This window comes from Mesocricetus auratus, unplaced genomic scaffold (genome assembly GCF_017639785.1).
Source record: "Mesocricetus auratus isolate SY011 unplaced genomic scaffold, BCM_Maur_2.0 Super-Scaffold_100011, whole genome shotgun sequence".
Taxonomy (NCBI): domain Eukaryota; kingdom Metazoa; phylum Chordata; class Mammalia; order Rodentia; family Cricetidae; genus Mesocricetus; species Mesocricetus auratus.
In genome coordinates, this window is record NW_024429195.1 from 1,580,227 (window position 1) to 1,596,490 (window position 16,264).

Genomic DNA, 16,264 nt, shown 5'->3' on the forward strand with positions numbered 1-16,264 from the left:
CTTTTGAATCCTCAAAGCCCATTCCCCAGTGGCACACTTTGTCCAACAAGATCACATCTTCTAGACCTGCTCAAGTAATGCCGCTTCCTGATGACTAAGCAGTCAATTATGAGCCTATGGGGGCCATTCTTAGTCAAACCACCACAGTGTTCCAAGGTCTCTCACTTTCTGCGTGATGTCTGGCTGAGGTCTCTGTATTTGTTCCCATCTACTGCAGGAGGAAGCTTCTCTGATGGTGGATGAACAGAGCACTGCTCTATGAGTACAACAGAAATACCATTAGGAGTGATTTTATGACTCCTTTCTATTTATTTATTTATTCATTCATTCACTCATTCATTGTCTTAGGGTTACCAGTAGTTGTCAACCCTAGCTGACAGCAGTCGTCTTAGTTAGGGTTTCTATTGCTGCAAGCAAAACACCATGATCAAAAAGCCAGTTAGGGAGAAAAGTGAGATAATGCCTTACAGCTGGGTCTTGTAAAGGGAAAGCCTTCCCGCCAGCCTGTTCCAAAGCTGCATCAGTCCCAAATAAACACACAGGAGGCTATATTAATTATGAAGCTGTTGGCCTTGCTTGTTTCTTACTGGCTAGCTCTGACTTAAGTATTTATCCCATAATTGTTAATCTAAGTATTTTTCTTACCGGAGAAGTTTCCGGGCTTCTTATCCCTATAGCGTTACATCTTGACTCTCTGTGTTTCTCCTACCCAGAGTCCTGCTCGACTCCTAGTCCCACCTATCTTACTTCCCTATTGGCCAACAGTGCTTTATTGACCTATACACGGGACTTCCCCCATCAGGGTCTCATGAAGACCTTTCTTCAGCTGATGTTCCTTCTTCTCTGATGACTGCTTGTGTCAAGTTGACAAACAAAACCAGCCAGTGAAGTAGTATTTGGTTTTGCCTTAAGTCCCTGGACCATCTAACATCAGGTTCTTGGTCATCCAAGCAGTGTCAGGTATGGGTTCCATCTGGTGGAGTGGGTCTTTTTTTTTTTTTAAGATTTATTTATTATATATACACTTTTCTGCCTGCATGTCAGAAGAGGGCGCTAGGTCTCATCATGCGGTTGCTGGGAATTGAACTCAGGACCTCTGGAAGAGCAGTCCGTGCTCTTAACCTCTGAGCCATCTCTCCAGCCCTGGTGGAGTGGGTCTTAAGCCAAATCAGATATCGGTTGGTTACTCCCGTAGCTTTGTACCATCATTGCCCTAACATATCTTGCAAGCAGGGCACCATTGTAGATCCAAGGAAGCCCTCATTTCTTAAATCACTTTTGTAGTTACTTTGTCACAGCGATCAGAAAAGTAACTAACCCAGATCCTGAGCCAGTAACCCATACAGGAAATCTAGCTGTGGACACTCTTTTTCCTTCTAGAGGACAAAGAGAGTCAGGAATGCAAATGCTGAGCCTGTCTGCTCTCCATTCCCTTTCCTTAAATGTGTGTGTGTGTGTGTGTGTGTGTGTGTGTGTGTGTGTGTGTGTGTGTGTGAGCATGAATGCACACCCTGGTGCGTGCATGGAGACCAGAGGACAACTTTCACAGTGGTTGGCTGTCTCTTCCAAACGCATGGTTTCCAAGGACTGAAATCAGATTGCCAGGCTTGGCCCCGGGGGCCATCATCCACCCAGCAAGCTCGCTGGCCTCTCTCTTCCCTTCTGTATCTTACACTGAATTTCATCTCCTCTCTGTAACCTGCCCCCTCTTCTGGATTGCCAGTGCAGCTAAACTGGACCACCAAGTGCAGCCTCACCATGGTCCTTTGAGAACAGTTCTGTGGATCTTCTAAGGGATGGCCAAGAACAGGGGTGAAGAAGGTTACCAGTGATGCCTCCACTAGCTAATGTATCCCAGGAGCAAGAGGAAGTCATATTTATAGTAACAAAGAGTTCCCTGAGAAAGGCTTCACTGAAATCTTAGAGGGACCCTTCTTGTGGGACGGCAAGAAAGGTAGACACTACCCTATCCCATTCTGCGATGTCCAGGCAGGCCAAGGACTTGTCTCTAGAACCTGGGCCTTAGGCAACCTCAGCCACCACACGCACTGACAACTGGCACCCTTGTGTAGTTTTAGTGCTCACTCTCTGCTTCCTTCTTCACCGCCTTGTCTAGAAACCCGCCGTGGAAGAGTGCTCCAGGGACCGTGGGCTGCCCGGCAGGCCAGGTTTTTTCTCCTTAGCCCTAGAACACTGCTTAGTCCAGACCGGTAAGTCTCAACATGGCTTTCTAGCTCAGATGGAAAACTGTCTGGGGGCGTAAAGGTAGAGAAATCCGGATCCCGTAGGCTTTGGTCTGCGAGTTCATGTAGAGGAAGAGATATTGGGGTAGTCATTATGACTTATGAGCATCTCAACTCCAAAATTACAGTAGTAATAATAAAAGTAATTGCTTCAGCATGGTTTCTGAAACCTTGGCTTGCAGTGTGCTCTCCTTTTAAAAATGACTTGCAGTGCCGAGAAGTGAACTCAGGGACCAAGCTATAACCCCAGTTGTTGCCTTGTCACCATCTTGAAGCAATCCACTGAACAGGCAGACAGAACAGACCACAAGACCTTGGGCTGTTAGGTAATGGTTCAAGGGGACCTGGAGTTTGTGTTCTCTGCACCCCAGGAGATTTTCCTTGGGCTTATCTCGTAAGATCTATTAGGAAACATATGTGTCCTCTAGCCTTGTGTGTGACCATGATGCTTTGGCCTCACATTTGACCAAGTACCTCTCTGGAGGAGGCAAACTAATGCTCGTTCATTCAAAAAATTCAAATTTCATGACATGCTACCCTGTGCCAAGCAAGGGGCTGAGCACTGAGAATTCAAAAGGGACGGAATATGGCCTCTGCTCCAAAACGGCTCAACCCATTTAGACATTTCTCTCGGTTTATGTGCACATCATGTCGTCAGCAGAGAGAATCACCAACTGTGAGATTCCCTGAGTGACACCCTCTGCCCTTCAGACTTTTATGATCAACACGCCTCTCTCTACGTGCTGCATCCATGGGCAGGAGGAAAAAAAGCACACTTCTAAAATTACGGGGGAGAAGCACAGCACAAGGAGCAAGAGTGAAAAACTTAAGCAAATGTTAGCTGGTGGTGCTGGGGCTGCAGTGAGGTTAGCGGTCCTTGGCACATCGAAGAAAACGCTTTCGGAAATGGAGTCGGGAGCACATTCCCGAGCAAAGGGACAGGCTGACATGGAGCCAGAGAGGCCCGAGGGCACCGCCACATGGCCAGCCACAGATGGGGGTGGGGTGGGAGGATGGAAGAAAAGAGGAGCCTGTCCTTTGAGCGCGGCTCAGCCTCTAAGGCTCCGCAGATGGGGATTTCGGGACATGCCCACCCACACAGCAACTCACTTCTGGTGTGGTCCAGCGATAAGGGTAGAGGCTCGAAGCTCCAAACTAGCTCTGAAATAGGGACTCCTTTCCACTAAGTCCCGAAGCAAACTTTTAAGTATTTTTTACCACCACCCCCCCGTGTTCCACAGGAAGAGCCCAGACTTCCCAAGGCTACGTAGGGGTCCTGGTGACATAATTTTAAGTCACAGGAAATGACCCCCCAATTTAGATTTCTACTTCCTTCTACAAGGACGGAGACAACTCAAGTGAGTTCACAATAGAGCTGCCTCAAGGAAAGGCATGTGAAGGCCCATGTTTTTTTTTTCCATATATTTTTTATTTAACTTTTTACGCATGTCACTTTCATTTCCCTCTCCCTCCCCTCCTCCCCCATCCCCCAATCCTCCCAACCTCTCACCCCCACTCCACCCCCTTCTGCTCCCCAGGGAGGTCAAGGGCCTCTATGAGGGATTTTCAGGGTCTGTCACATCATCCCGGGAAGGGCCGAGGTTCTTCCCCATGTGTCCAGGCTGAGAGAGAATCCCTCCATGTGGCATGGTTTCCCAGAGTCCCTCTGTATGCCAGGAATAAATACTGCTCCACTCTCCCAGGTCCCACAGATTGCCAAGACCTCTCTGTCACCCAGGTTGGTGGGAGGGTGTCTGGATCAGTCCCATGCTGGCCCCTCAGTCATCAGTCTGGGGTCCATGTGTTCCCCTTTGTTTAGGTCAGCTGCCTCTGTGGGTTTTGCCAACCCGATATTGATTCCTTTGGTCATCTTTGCAACTGAGTTCCAGGAGTTCAATTCGGTTCACAGCTGTGGGTGTCTGCCTCTGCCTCCATCAGCCACTGGATGAGGGTTCTAGGATGGCATATAAGGTAGTCATCATGCTCATTATCATGGGAGGGCATTTAAGGTAGCCTTAATGCCAGTTGGTGTCATTCTTGTAGACCTGTGAAGATCTCACTAGTGCCAGACCTCTCCTCCAACTTATACTGGCTCCCTCTTTTCTGGTATCTCCTATCCTTTTCTCCTCTATTCTTACCCTGGCTCAACCTTCCTGATCTCCCATGTCCTCCTCTCCTCTCCTCTTTCTCTCTCTCTTTCTCCCATCTCCTTCTACTCTCCCCTTCCCCCCCAATCCAATTAGGAGATCAAATCCCCTAACCCTCCTCTGGGTTACCATGCATATCTCTCTTAGGGTCCTCCCTGCACCTCAGACTCTCTGGCAGTGGAGTTGTGGGCTGGCAATGCCCTGCTCCATGTCTAAAATCCATATATGAGTGAGTACATACCATGTTTGTCTTTTTGTGACTGGGTTACCTCACTCAGGATGGTTTCTTCCAGTGCCTTCCATTTGGAAGGCCCACGTTTTACATCAGTTTTATTTTCACGTCTAGGGACATAACTCACAGTGGGGGAAAAGAAGTAGTAGCTGGCTTTTTTTAAAAATCACTTTCAGGTTAGTTTATCTTTAAACTAACAGCAGAGAAATGCTCTAAAGGTTAGATTTATCGTCCAAGGTGGAGCTGAATTGAGCTGCTATGAGCATAGACCAAACTGGGGAGAGGTCTTAAAGATCTTCAAGTTCAGGTGACATAATGGAGCAGCAAGAGGTTGGCTCAGTGGTGAAGTGCATGTCTAGTATGCACCAGACCCCTGGGTGCCGTCTCTATCACAGCAGATGAACAAAGTGTCTTGCTGACGTTAAGGATGGTTGGCTACCACTCTCTGTCTGGAGAGTTTCATACTGAGTAGGAATTGTGCTCTGATTAGCTAAGGCTGCTATTACGAAGCTCCACAGAGGGCAGGCACGTCTTAGACAACAGGTACTTATTGTCTCTCAGTTCTGGAGTCCAAAATCAAAGCATTGGCAGGGTCACTTCCTCCTGAGGCACCGGGGAAGGCTCTGTCCCGTGCCCCTCTTGGATGGTTTTCCAGCAATCGCTGCCATTTCTACCTTGCAGAAGCAGCATTGCCTTAAGTCACTTTTTTTTCACGAGTGCATCTTTTTTCTAGGTCCAAAGTTATTGCTATTCAGGACACCACTCAGACTGGATTAGAGCCCACTCCAATGACCTCATCTTGATCCATTACCTCTGCAATGACTCTGTTTCTGTATCAGGTTATATTTTGAGTTACTGAGGCTAGGCACTCAGCGTATGAATTCGGTAGGGCACAATTCAGCCTACGACAGGAATCATCTGTACTGTGTTGGGTTCTCACGGAGGGCTGCAAGCTTGCTGTGATGTTGGCAGGTAGCACAGAGACATCCCACCGGAAGCACGTGTGCCAGTCAAGGCTCTCTAGAGTCGCAGAAGTTATGGAATGAATCTCTCTCTACATGTATATGTAAAGGGGATTTATTGGAAGGGCCTACAGGCTGCAGCCCAGCTAATCCAACAATGACTATCTGTGAATGGCGAGTCCAAGAATCTAGAGGATGCTCAGCCCCACAAAGCTGGGTGTCTCAGCTTGTCTTTTGTAGATGCTGGAATCCCAAAGAAGAAGGCTCCAGTGCCCGAGAAGGAATGAATGTCCCAGCAAGGAGAGGGCAAGCAGGCAAAGAGCCAACACATCTCCTTCTTCTACGTCCTTACATAAACAACTTCTGCGTGGGTGTGGTCAAATTGTAAAGGCAGAGGCAGAAGGCATGGTCCGGATTAAAGGTCTGTCTTCCCACCTCAGGGTTTGGATTAAAGGCATGTGTCTTCAGGCCTCAAGATCCGGGTCAAAGGTGTGCGTCTTCCTACCTCAAGGGTCCAGACTAGAAGTGGAACCACCCACTTCCAACCAAGCGGAAAATCTCCCACAGGTGTTCCCTCCATTTCTGGATCATAGTTCATCGCAGATGTGGCTGACAAGCAAGAACAGTCACTGCAGCACGTGTGCATGGACTCCAGAGCCCCTCTGTGGAGCAGGGAGCCCAGCCCCACCTCCTGGAGGTTAACACATGTGGCAAGCTTTTCCTCTCAGTTTGTTCATCTTGAAGACGAAACAGCTTTGCAGTTCCAAAACCTCAAGAGCTCTGAGTACCAAAAAAATAAAAAAGCATTTATAACTCATTTGTGCAGCAAAATCTGGCCCGAAATAAACACATCTGATACAAAAAGCCAGCCTTGAGTTGACAGGGGCTTCCTACATTCTGTTTACACAGCGCATACGTTTAGAGAAATAATCATCTGTCTGAGCTTGTGATATGCACATTCTATGACTTTTTTTTCAGACCCCAAATGCTGGCACGCCTGACTGGCTCCCAAGGTTTGAATTGTGGATTTTTCAGTACATGTATCACCACCACGATCTGTGTAGTCTGGTTTTTTTTTCATACAAAGTTGAGTATTATTCTTTTTAGGTCTGTGAAGAATTGTGCTGGAATTTTGATGGGGATTGCATTGAATCTGTAGATTACTTTTGGTAGGATTATCTTTTTTACTATGTTGATCCTACCTATCCAAGAGCATGGGAGATCTTTCTATTTTCTGGTATCTTCTTTAATTTATTTCTTTAAAGTCTTGAAGTTATTGCCATAAAGGTCTTTCACTTTTTTGGTTAGAGTTACTCCAAATATTTTATATTATTTGTGGCTCTTGTGAAGGGTGATGTTTCTCGGATTTCCTTCTCAGCCAGTTTTACATCTGTATATAGGAGGGCTACTGATTTTTTTAAAGTTAATCTTGTATCCTGCTACATTACTGAAAGTGTTCATCAGTTGTAGGATTTCTCTGGTAGAATTTTTGGGGTCACTTATGTATACTATCATATCATCAGCAGATAGTAAGAGTTTGACTTCTTTTCCAATTTGTATCCCCTTGATCTCCTTTTGTTGTCTTATTGCTACAGAACTTCAAGTACTATGTTTGAATAGATATGGAGAGAGTGGACAGCCTTGTCTTGTTTCTGATTTCAGTGGGATTGCTTTGGGTTTCTCTCCATTTAGTTTGATGTATGCTGTTGAGTTACTGTATATTGTCTTTATTATGTTTAGATATGTTCCTTGTATCCTTATTCTCTCTAAGACATTTATCATAAAGCAGTGTTGAATTTTGTCTAAGGCTTTTTCAGCATCTAGTGAGATGATTATGTGGTGTTTTTTTTCTTTCAGTATTGTTTATATTGTGGATTACACTGATAGATTTTCATATGTTGAACCATCTCTACATCTCTGGGATGAATCTTACTTTGCCATGGTAGATAATTTTTCTGTGTTCTTAAATTCTGTTTGCCAGTATTTTATTGAGTATTTTTACATCTGTGTTCAAGAGGGAAATTGGTCTGTAGTTCTCTTTCTTCATTGTGTCTTTGTGTGGTTTGGGTATCAGATAACTGGCAATGTTCTTCTGTTTCTATTGTATGGAATAATTTGAGGAATATATGTATTAGATCTTCTTTGAACATCTGGTAGAATTCTGCACTGAATCCATCTGGGCCTGGGCTTTTTCAGTTGGGAGACTATTGATAACTGTTTCTATTTCCTTAGGAGTTATAGGTGTATTTAAGTTGTTTAACAGTTCTTGATTTAATTTTGGTTATGTGGTTAAAATTCAATAGCAATTAATTGAATTTTAACTTTAAGCTATGGCGATCTGATAGGGTGCAGGGGTTTATTCCAATTTTTTTGTATCTGTTGAGGTTTGCTTTGCTATCAAGTATGTGGTCTATTTTTGATAATGTTCCATGAGGTGCTGAAAAGAAAGTTTTGTGTGTGTGTGTGTGTGTGTGTGTGTGTGTTTGTGTGGAATGCTCTATAGATGTCTGTTAAGTCCATTTGAGTCATAATATCTGTTAGTTCCCTTAATTCTCTGTTAAGCTTCTGTCTGGCAGATCTGTCCAGTGGTGAGAGTGGGTTGTTGAAGTCTTCTCTCACTACTAGTGTGTGGGTTTTGACTTTTGATCAAGCTTTAATAATGTTTCTTCTACAAATGCAGGAGCCCTTGTATTTGGGGTATAGATGTTAGAAATTGAGACTTCCTTTTGATGGATTTTTCCTTTGAGGAATATGAAATGCCCTTCATATCTTTTCTGATTGGTTTTAGTTTGAAGTCTATTTTGTTAGATATTAGGATAGCCATACCAGCTTGTTTCTTAGGACCATTCAACTGGAAAAATTTTTTTCCCCAACCCTTTACTCTGAGGTAATATCTGTGTGTGAGTTTGAGGTATATTTCTTGTATGCAGCAGAAGGATGGATTCTGTTTTCATATCCAGTCATATCCAGTCATATCCAGACCCTTCCGCACAGGTTGCTGGAGGCCATCTGCCTACTGGATGGTTGCACGCCGGCTCATAGCAGCAAGCATAGTTACAGTCACAAAACAGCAGCGAAAATGATTGTGTGGTGTGGGGGGGTGGCCACCACAACACGAGGAGCTGTGTTAAGAGGTCACAGTATGAGGAAGGTTGAGAACCGCTGGTCTTAAGGCCTGAGCCTTTAAGCCGTGTTTCAGAAATAGGCAGCGGCGACGCTCCAGAGCCCACTGCCAGAGCGGGCGGCGGAAGGTTGAGTTGGGCTCTTGCTAACTCCATTCCAGAGCTTCCGGTGATGTCGCATGAGGTAAGAAAGCGGGAGGGTCATGCGTCAGAAGGCCGATGTGAGGCCCCTGGAGTGGGTGTCTGCTACAGGTGTAACGTCTGTGCTGGGGTGGCTATCAGCCTCCCATGCAAAAGCTCCAGGAAAACAGCTGGTGAGTGGGACTCTAAATGGAAGTGATTTTCCTAGTGCCATGACAACAAGACACCCCTCAGCGCTAATGGCAACACACTCCAGCCCTCATCTCTCTCTGCTGGTTCCTGCTTTGTGCTTCACGCTTCTTAAAATACTTGCCTGGCTGGCATTGCGGTGACTCACCGGCAGCATCGCTGTGCGGAGCAGGTGGGAGGCATTTCCTTCGGTGGAGGCGTCAGGGGCCAGCAAGGCACCGGAGGGCCCTCCCTTCACACACCGTTCCTCTCAAGGGTGGGTGTGTTCTCCCTGCCTTGTCAACGTTTGCAATCGCCCAAGGAAGCAAAGGGGCAGGCATGGATGTATCAAACTGGGTCACTTGTGCTACGCAGAGTTGGGGGCGGAATTAGGCGGATTTTCTCTGCACATCTCCTCCATCATCTTCAGTCCTGCATGAGGTACTTGGACTAAGTACTGGGAAAACAAAAGGTCGTACGGAGTCACCATGGCCTGCGGCGCTGTGGGGGCATCTCTGAGTCAGCACTGTTTCTGGAATCCCATGAATCCTGGTGTGATTAGATGGCTTAAAGTTCTTCACTCGGAGAGTTGGAACCCAGGCAGTTTTATAAACTTAAATGGTAGTGCCAAGAATTTTCGTTGTCAACTAAGCTGTGTTTGTTTGTTTGTGTCCTTTTTAAATATCTGCTTGAATTCTGTAGGCTTGTGCACTGTGGCCCGCTGGAAAATATTATGGAGTCGCACTCAAATCCTTGGTTCACTGACTGTTATTCTTCCTGTGTAGGCCTTTGTGGTCCATCAGACGACACTGGAATGAGGCAGGGTGAATATGGTAGGGGTAAGAGACTGTCTTATGTATGGATGTTAGCACGTAAGCCTTCGACAGGCATGTTACTATTGGTACAATCACAGGGTTTATAGAGGATGTTACAGGTACAGAGTAATGAACTATGGTGGGGTAGGTTCTCCAGTGGAAGAGGAGTTAAAAATATAGCTCAAGAGAGGTGAGGGATATAGACTGGAAGGGGATGACTAAATGCTAGTGGGGAGGGAAAGGGGAGGGGTTAAGAGAAGGGATGCAGGAAGGGACAGCTAACACCAAGAGACATTTGAGGTGTCATGTGCAAACCTACAACAGCAGGAGCTTCCTAAAATGTATAATACATAAAGGAAATATAAACGGAACCACCAAATAACGGGGGGGACACACCAAGCCCTAACTAGGTAGCTCTTGTCACCATGGGAAACCTCCAGTGTCAGGGATGGGCTACATCTAAGTGAGTCATTGGCCAAGGGGGCACCATGGAAACCCCCAAACAACTCAGGCTATTGATTGCTCTTCACAAACTAATGGTTTGCTGAAGACAGCACTTAACATATCTCCTTGAACATGGTGAAGTCAAACTGGATACCTAACTGGAGCCTTCACATCTACTGACAAGTATTCACGGTAATGGAAGGTACTGGGCACAGTGCTGGAGGAGGAAGGTAAGTACCAACCCAGCTACGGACCCTGCAATCTACCATGGCCATCTGCCTACCCGATGCGCCAGTGCCACGTAGGGGCATAAAAGTCATGGGAGAACCGAAGCCACTGTCTGATTGGACGTAAGGCCCGCTCCAAGAGATGGAACCCATGCCTGGTGGTCAAGAACCTGAGCCTTGGTAGGCTGCGATCTCAGGGAAAACCGATTGTCCTGGTAAGGGGAACTTAATAAAATGATTTCTAATAATGTCTGCTGTACTCATAGATCAGCGTCTCACTTAGCCATCACCAGAGGAGCTTCCTCCTGCAGGAGATGGGAACCGACACAGAGACTCACAAATGGACAGTGTGAAGAGAGTGGGAGACACGGAAGGCTCGGTCCTAAATGGGATGTCTCCATCAAGCCTATCCCCTCAGGGCTCAGGAAACTATGCAGAAGAGGAGAAGGGAAGACCCTAAGAGCCGGAGGGCATGGATGACACTGAGTAAACTGTTTTCCAGACAACAGGACTGACACAATATGAACTCAACAGAGACTGCAGCAGCATGCTTATGGCCTACATGGGTCCAAAGCAAACGAGGCTCCTAAACTAAGATGAGGAAGCAGACATGCGCTCCCATCCCCACCCAAGAAGTTATCTCCAGGTGGCGTCTGCTCACAAAGGAAAAAGTAGTTGCTCCAAGGGAGTCTCACTGGGCATACAAACCACACTTAAGGGCAGGCCACATGTCCAGCAGTAGGTGGTATTACACTCAAAGGTATTATTATTTTGGTTTCACATTGCTCTGTGTGGGAATTTTTTTAAACACTACTGATTGTTTGCTTGTATTTTATGGTTTCTGATTTTGTGTTTTTCAAGGGTTGCATGCGTTGTGCTTGCACATATATATATATATATATTTCTTGTGCTTTTTCTTTGCTCCTTTTTTTGTTTGTTCATTTTGTTCTATTCTCTTTAAAATGTGCTTGTTTAACTAACAGAGAGAGAGAAGGAAGACATGGAGTTGGAAGGGTGGGGAGTAGGGAGGATCTGGGAGGAGCTGAGGGGAGGAAGCGTTGATCAGAATGTACTATATAACTTGTTTCGGTTAAAAAAAGAGAACAACAGAAAAAACAACAAATTCCCATTTGTTTTCCCATCTATCATATAGAGTTTATCTGCTAGTGAGATGCCTTCTATCCTGAAGTTTTAGGGACACTCTAGTGTAGAAAAATCATCAACAAATAAATGTCTAGGCGTCTGGCGCCAGTCTCCTTGATCGGCGGCCATCTTGTTCTGGCAAACAACTGCTCTCAGCAATGTCAGGTGGCAAATACACCTTCCTCCCTTTCCTTACTTGTCAGTAAGGGCCCTGTCACCGGGAGTAGGGCCAAGGACATCGCCCAATGTTCTCAAAATCGTCTTTCATGCATCACGGATACATTGCCGCCTGAACCCACTGGCTCTGAAGAATCTCCAAACCCCCATGGACTTTCCTTGTCAGTTAGACATGACTGAATCCTGGCGCCAGGTTTGGATTGCATCATCAAAGCAGATGAGGAAATGAAGACTAGAGATTCACGTAACTTTCTTAAGACCTCACAGTCTGAGTCTAGTGCCAAAACTAGAGTTAAGTCCTAATCCCACGATCTTGATTCTCTCTGGCGTGGTCTGTCCTCGATCACAAACAAGGGCTTGCAGTAGTAGTCACTGCTCACTGTATGTCCTTGTCCTCCTCCCCTCTGGGGTTTATTAAGTCACCTTCTGCTCGGTTTCCATGGAGAAGTATGTACTGGGCACCCCTAGCTGCTCTTCCCACGAACCTATCATTATTTCCATGTTTGATGACACAACAGGAATGTCTGGGTTACAGCAAAGAGTAATCTTAGTCAGTGCTACTGGATGTGGGAAACTCTGACTGATCCTGAAATCCCCAATAACCTGGTCATCCTGTTCCGGTCCTCAGCCCCAGCCTAGACACACGGCCTTGAATTCTCCTTGGTTTTCCCTGTGTGTAGCCTGTTGTTCATTGACACGGTGTATGTCCCTCCTATCCCGTTCCAGTGATACGACATCTGTTCTTCTTTTCCATGTGTGAACTCTTAATGGTCCCACTCTAACTGAACCAGCTCTGCACATCAGATTAGGAAACTCTTTGTAGCTGGAAGAAAACTGCACACTAGCTTGTCTTTGCCCTAGGGGATTAATTCCCAGAACTCTGGAGTCAGATGCCTGACCACTCTCTTTGATGGTATTCTAATATAACACTGGCCATCCTTTTCAAGTGCTCAGGAAAGTGAGTTTTCAGGCTGGACATCTTTATAGGACTAGCTAAAAAGTGTGTGTGTGTGTGTGTGTGTGTGTGTGTGTGTGTGTGTGTACCTGCAAAGGCCAGAAGAACTGGAGTCACATTGAAAGCTGCCCACTGTGGGTACCGGGAACCAAACCCTGGTCCTTGGCAAGAGCAGCAAGTCTCGTAACTATAGAACCATCTCTCTGGATCCCAGGCTGGACTTCATACAGATCTTTTTGTCTCGATGGACCCCATCTCTCTCTGCCTGGCCCCTGCTCTCTGCTTGTTTTTTTTCTCCTAACCACTCATCTCCACACTGAGTTCTCTTTCTCGCACCAGAAACAAGAATCTGGTGATTTGAGAACCGAATCTCCTTTTCTTGAGCAGTGTCTGGCTCATGGTTGGTGTTCAGAAAGTGCCTCTTGATAGGATGGCCATGAGGTTCATAGCCTTGGGAGTCAGTGCCAGAGCCCACATAGGAAGGTGATGAGGAGACCAGTAGTTTCTGTTTCTCTGATGTCACAGATCCCAACTGCCTCAAGGCTGCCAAAGAGGATTTCCAAACTTCCTCCATCCTCCTAAAGCCTGGCACCACACTAGAGTCTGTGGAGAAGAGAAGGCTCCAGGCAGTCTGTAATCAGGGTTAGCCTCAGGTGGTCTATTATCTAGGCTAGCCCTGCTGAACATGTGACTTCCGAGTGCAAGCTCTCCGAGTGCAAGCCTTCAAGCCTCAAGAGTGGGGCTGTGTGCAGGGTTTCTCAGAAATGAGCCTGCTTACTCACATCCCTAGTGCCCAGTCCAGTGCAGAGCAATTGTGAAGGAGCTTATCAATATCTGATAAATAAATGAAGCCCTGGGATTCCACAGGCTGACAAAGCCAACCCTTCTGAATCCATGGACTGACTCCAGGGAATGGGGAGCTTATTTCCTCTTCTTGGGAGCAGTGATTTTTTTTTACAAGTTTTTTTTTCAATTCTGAAATTGAAAGCTTCATACATTGTAAATTTCAAAATATTCCATATGGAATAACACTCTTTCCAAAAGAATCAGCATGCATTTTAGGGTTTTCTTCCCTAGCTACCCACTTTTTACTAACTAAAGAAAAGATTATGAGTGCTGCACGTGCTGAAAATAAAGGCTGTAAAGATGGTTCACCGGATAAAAGTGCTGGCCTGGAAAGCCTTGGCAACTTGGGTTCATTGTCTGGAACCCATGGGAAAAAGCTGGATGCAAGGGTTCACATCTGCAATCCTAGCACTTCTGATAGGAAGCACGGATTGGCGCATTCCCCCAAAAAGCTGGATGGCCAGCTAGCTGGAGTGTCCTGCAAGACACAAGCAGTGAGAGTTCCTCATTCCAACAATGTGGAAAGCATGTATAATCCTCTTAATGTGTTCTTGAATTTGGTTTGCAAGTGTTTTGTTGAGAAGTTTTGTATTGGCGCTCATCAAAGTAATTTGTTTGTAGTTTTTTTTTTCCCTTTTTAGTGTGTGACTCTTCACCTACTTTTCCTATGAGAATGGCACTCGCTTCAGAGAATTAGTTTGGTAGTGTTCCTTTGCTTTCTGTTTCATGGGACAAGGTAAGAGGAATGAATAGACATGGGTCTTTAGAAGTTTGATGGAATTCAGCAGTGAAGCTGTCTGATTTTGGGCTTCTCCTTGAGGAAGAAGAGTTTGTGTTTTTGTTTTTTTTTTTCTCATTGCTAGTGATAGGGCTGTTTAAGTTGTTTGTACCTTCTGGGTTTAATTTTAGCAGGTTGTATGAAATTAGGAGTTCTTCTGCTTCTCCCATGTTAGTCCACTTTTTGGAGTGTAAGTCTCCATAGTAATTTCTGATAACGTTCCACATTTCATTGGCATCTGCTGTTACGACACTTTTTTGGTCTCAGATTTTTTCATTTATGTCTTCTCTCTCTTTTTTTGTCAGATTTGTTAAGGGTTTGCCAATCTTAATCAACTTTTTTTAAAGAACCAACTGTTGGGTTGGTTTTGTGTATTACTCTTTTAATCTTGACTTTATTAGCTTTTCCATTACCTTTATTATTAGTTGCTTTTTTTTTCTGGGAGTCTTGAGGGGCATCATTAGGTTGTTTATTTCATACCTCTCACATTTTTTTTTTAACATGAGCACTTACTGCTATAAATTTTCCTCTTAGGACTGCCTTGGCTGCATCCCACAGGTTCTGACAAGATTTTTATTATCAATAATCTCTAGGAATTTTTAAATTTCTCTCTGATTGTTCTTTCAAAATGCATTGTTTATTCCTCCAATAATTTTGTGCCTTCTATAGTTTCTATTATTGTTGATTTCCAGTTTTGCTGTGTTCTGATAGGACACATGGAATTGTCTTCAAATGATATTTGTGTCCAATGATATGCTTGATTTTGGAGAAGGTACCATGGGTTCTTGAGAACAATATGTAATTCCTACCTGCTTGGGTGGAACATTACATATGTATCTATCAAGTCCACTTGCTCCTCATTTGTTTTAGCTCTGAAGTTTCATTGTCTGTTTTTAGTTTGGAAGGTCTGCCTACTTAAACATGAGAGCGGAGTGTTGAAGTCTCCCACTATTATTGTGTCAGAACCTAAGTAGTCTCTTATGTCTCTTCGTGGTTGTATTTTTATAAAATTAGGGCTTCTGATATTTGATTCACAAATGTTTACAATCATCATATTTTCTCGTCGAGGTGTTCCTCTTATTAATATGTGGTGTCCCTTTTTAAATAATGTTTTGTTTGAAGTTTGCTCTGTGCTATAAGGATAGCTACACCTGCTTGTTTATAGTTTCCATCTGCTTGTCCAAACTCTCCTGAAACCTAGTGTGATTTCTCCTCTTTCGACTCTACTTGCTTCTACCACAACTCAGACTTGGTTTCTGCTCTCACAGCCCCACCGAATGAAACCAGCGTTGCATAGCCTACCAATGGCTTCCTCATTGCCAAGCTGAATGGACATTTTCCAGTGCTCATTTGTTTGACATCATTGGCGTTTCTCACTCAACAACTACTTCCACAACCTGGAGAAATGTATGATAACGTGTGGCGCTGTTTCCCTCCTTGATCCTCATCCCACTTCATCTCTTCTCAAAAATCTCTTATCTGATCATGAGAAACTGAGATTTGATATTCTACCCCCCCACCCCAAAACCATGTACTCTGTGGCCACCTGAGCCCTGCCCCCATTTCAGAGACCACCTTCTGTGGAATGTTCCCTGTCGGACAGGTATCTATCATCGGAAACTTTCCTGGAGACATTCACCTGGATACTCTACAGGCACATCCAAAATATGTTCAAAGCATCCTGTCTTCTTCTCAAGTCAATTAAAGGGATTAAAAAAAACCTGAATGACAGCAGTAAATGATATTCTTATATATGAAATCACATAAGGTAAAACAAGGGAATCCTTGTTTATTCCCATTTCCTCCCTTTTCCTTTGCCCTCTGTGGTAAAACCTTGTACTGGCAGCTAGTATTCTAGGCATCT

At 45.0% G+C, this 16,264-nt stretch overlaps 1 long non-coding RNA gene across 2 annotated transcripts; it reads left to right on the plus strand.

Annotated features, from left to right (window-relative positions):
- Positions 1-815: 815 nt before the first annotated feature.
- LOC110342412 lies at positions 816-16,101 on the plus strand. 2 transcript variants are annotated; one of them, XR_005880247.1, is made up of 4 exons: positions 816-960; positions 2,117-2,210; positions 3,485-3,601; positions 15,669-16,101. It is a non-coding gene; the product is annotated as an uncharacterized LOC110342412 (long non-coding RNA). The 2 variants fall into 2 exon arrangements; XR_002384475.2 differs by lacking the exon at positions 3,485-3,601.
- Positions 16,102-16,264: the final 163 nt, after the last annotated feature.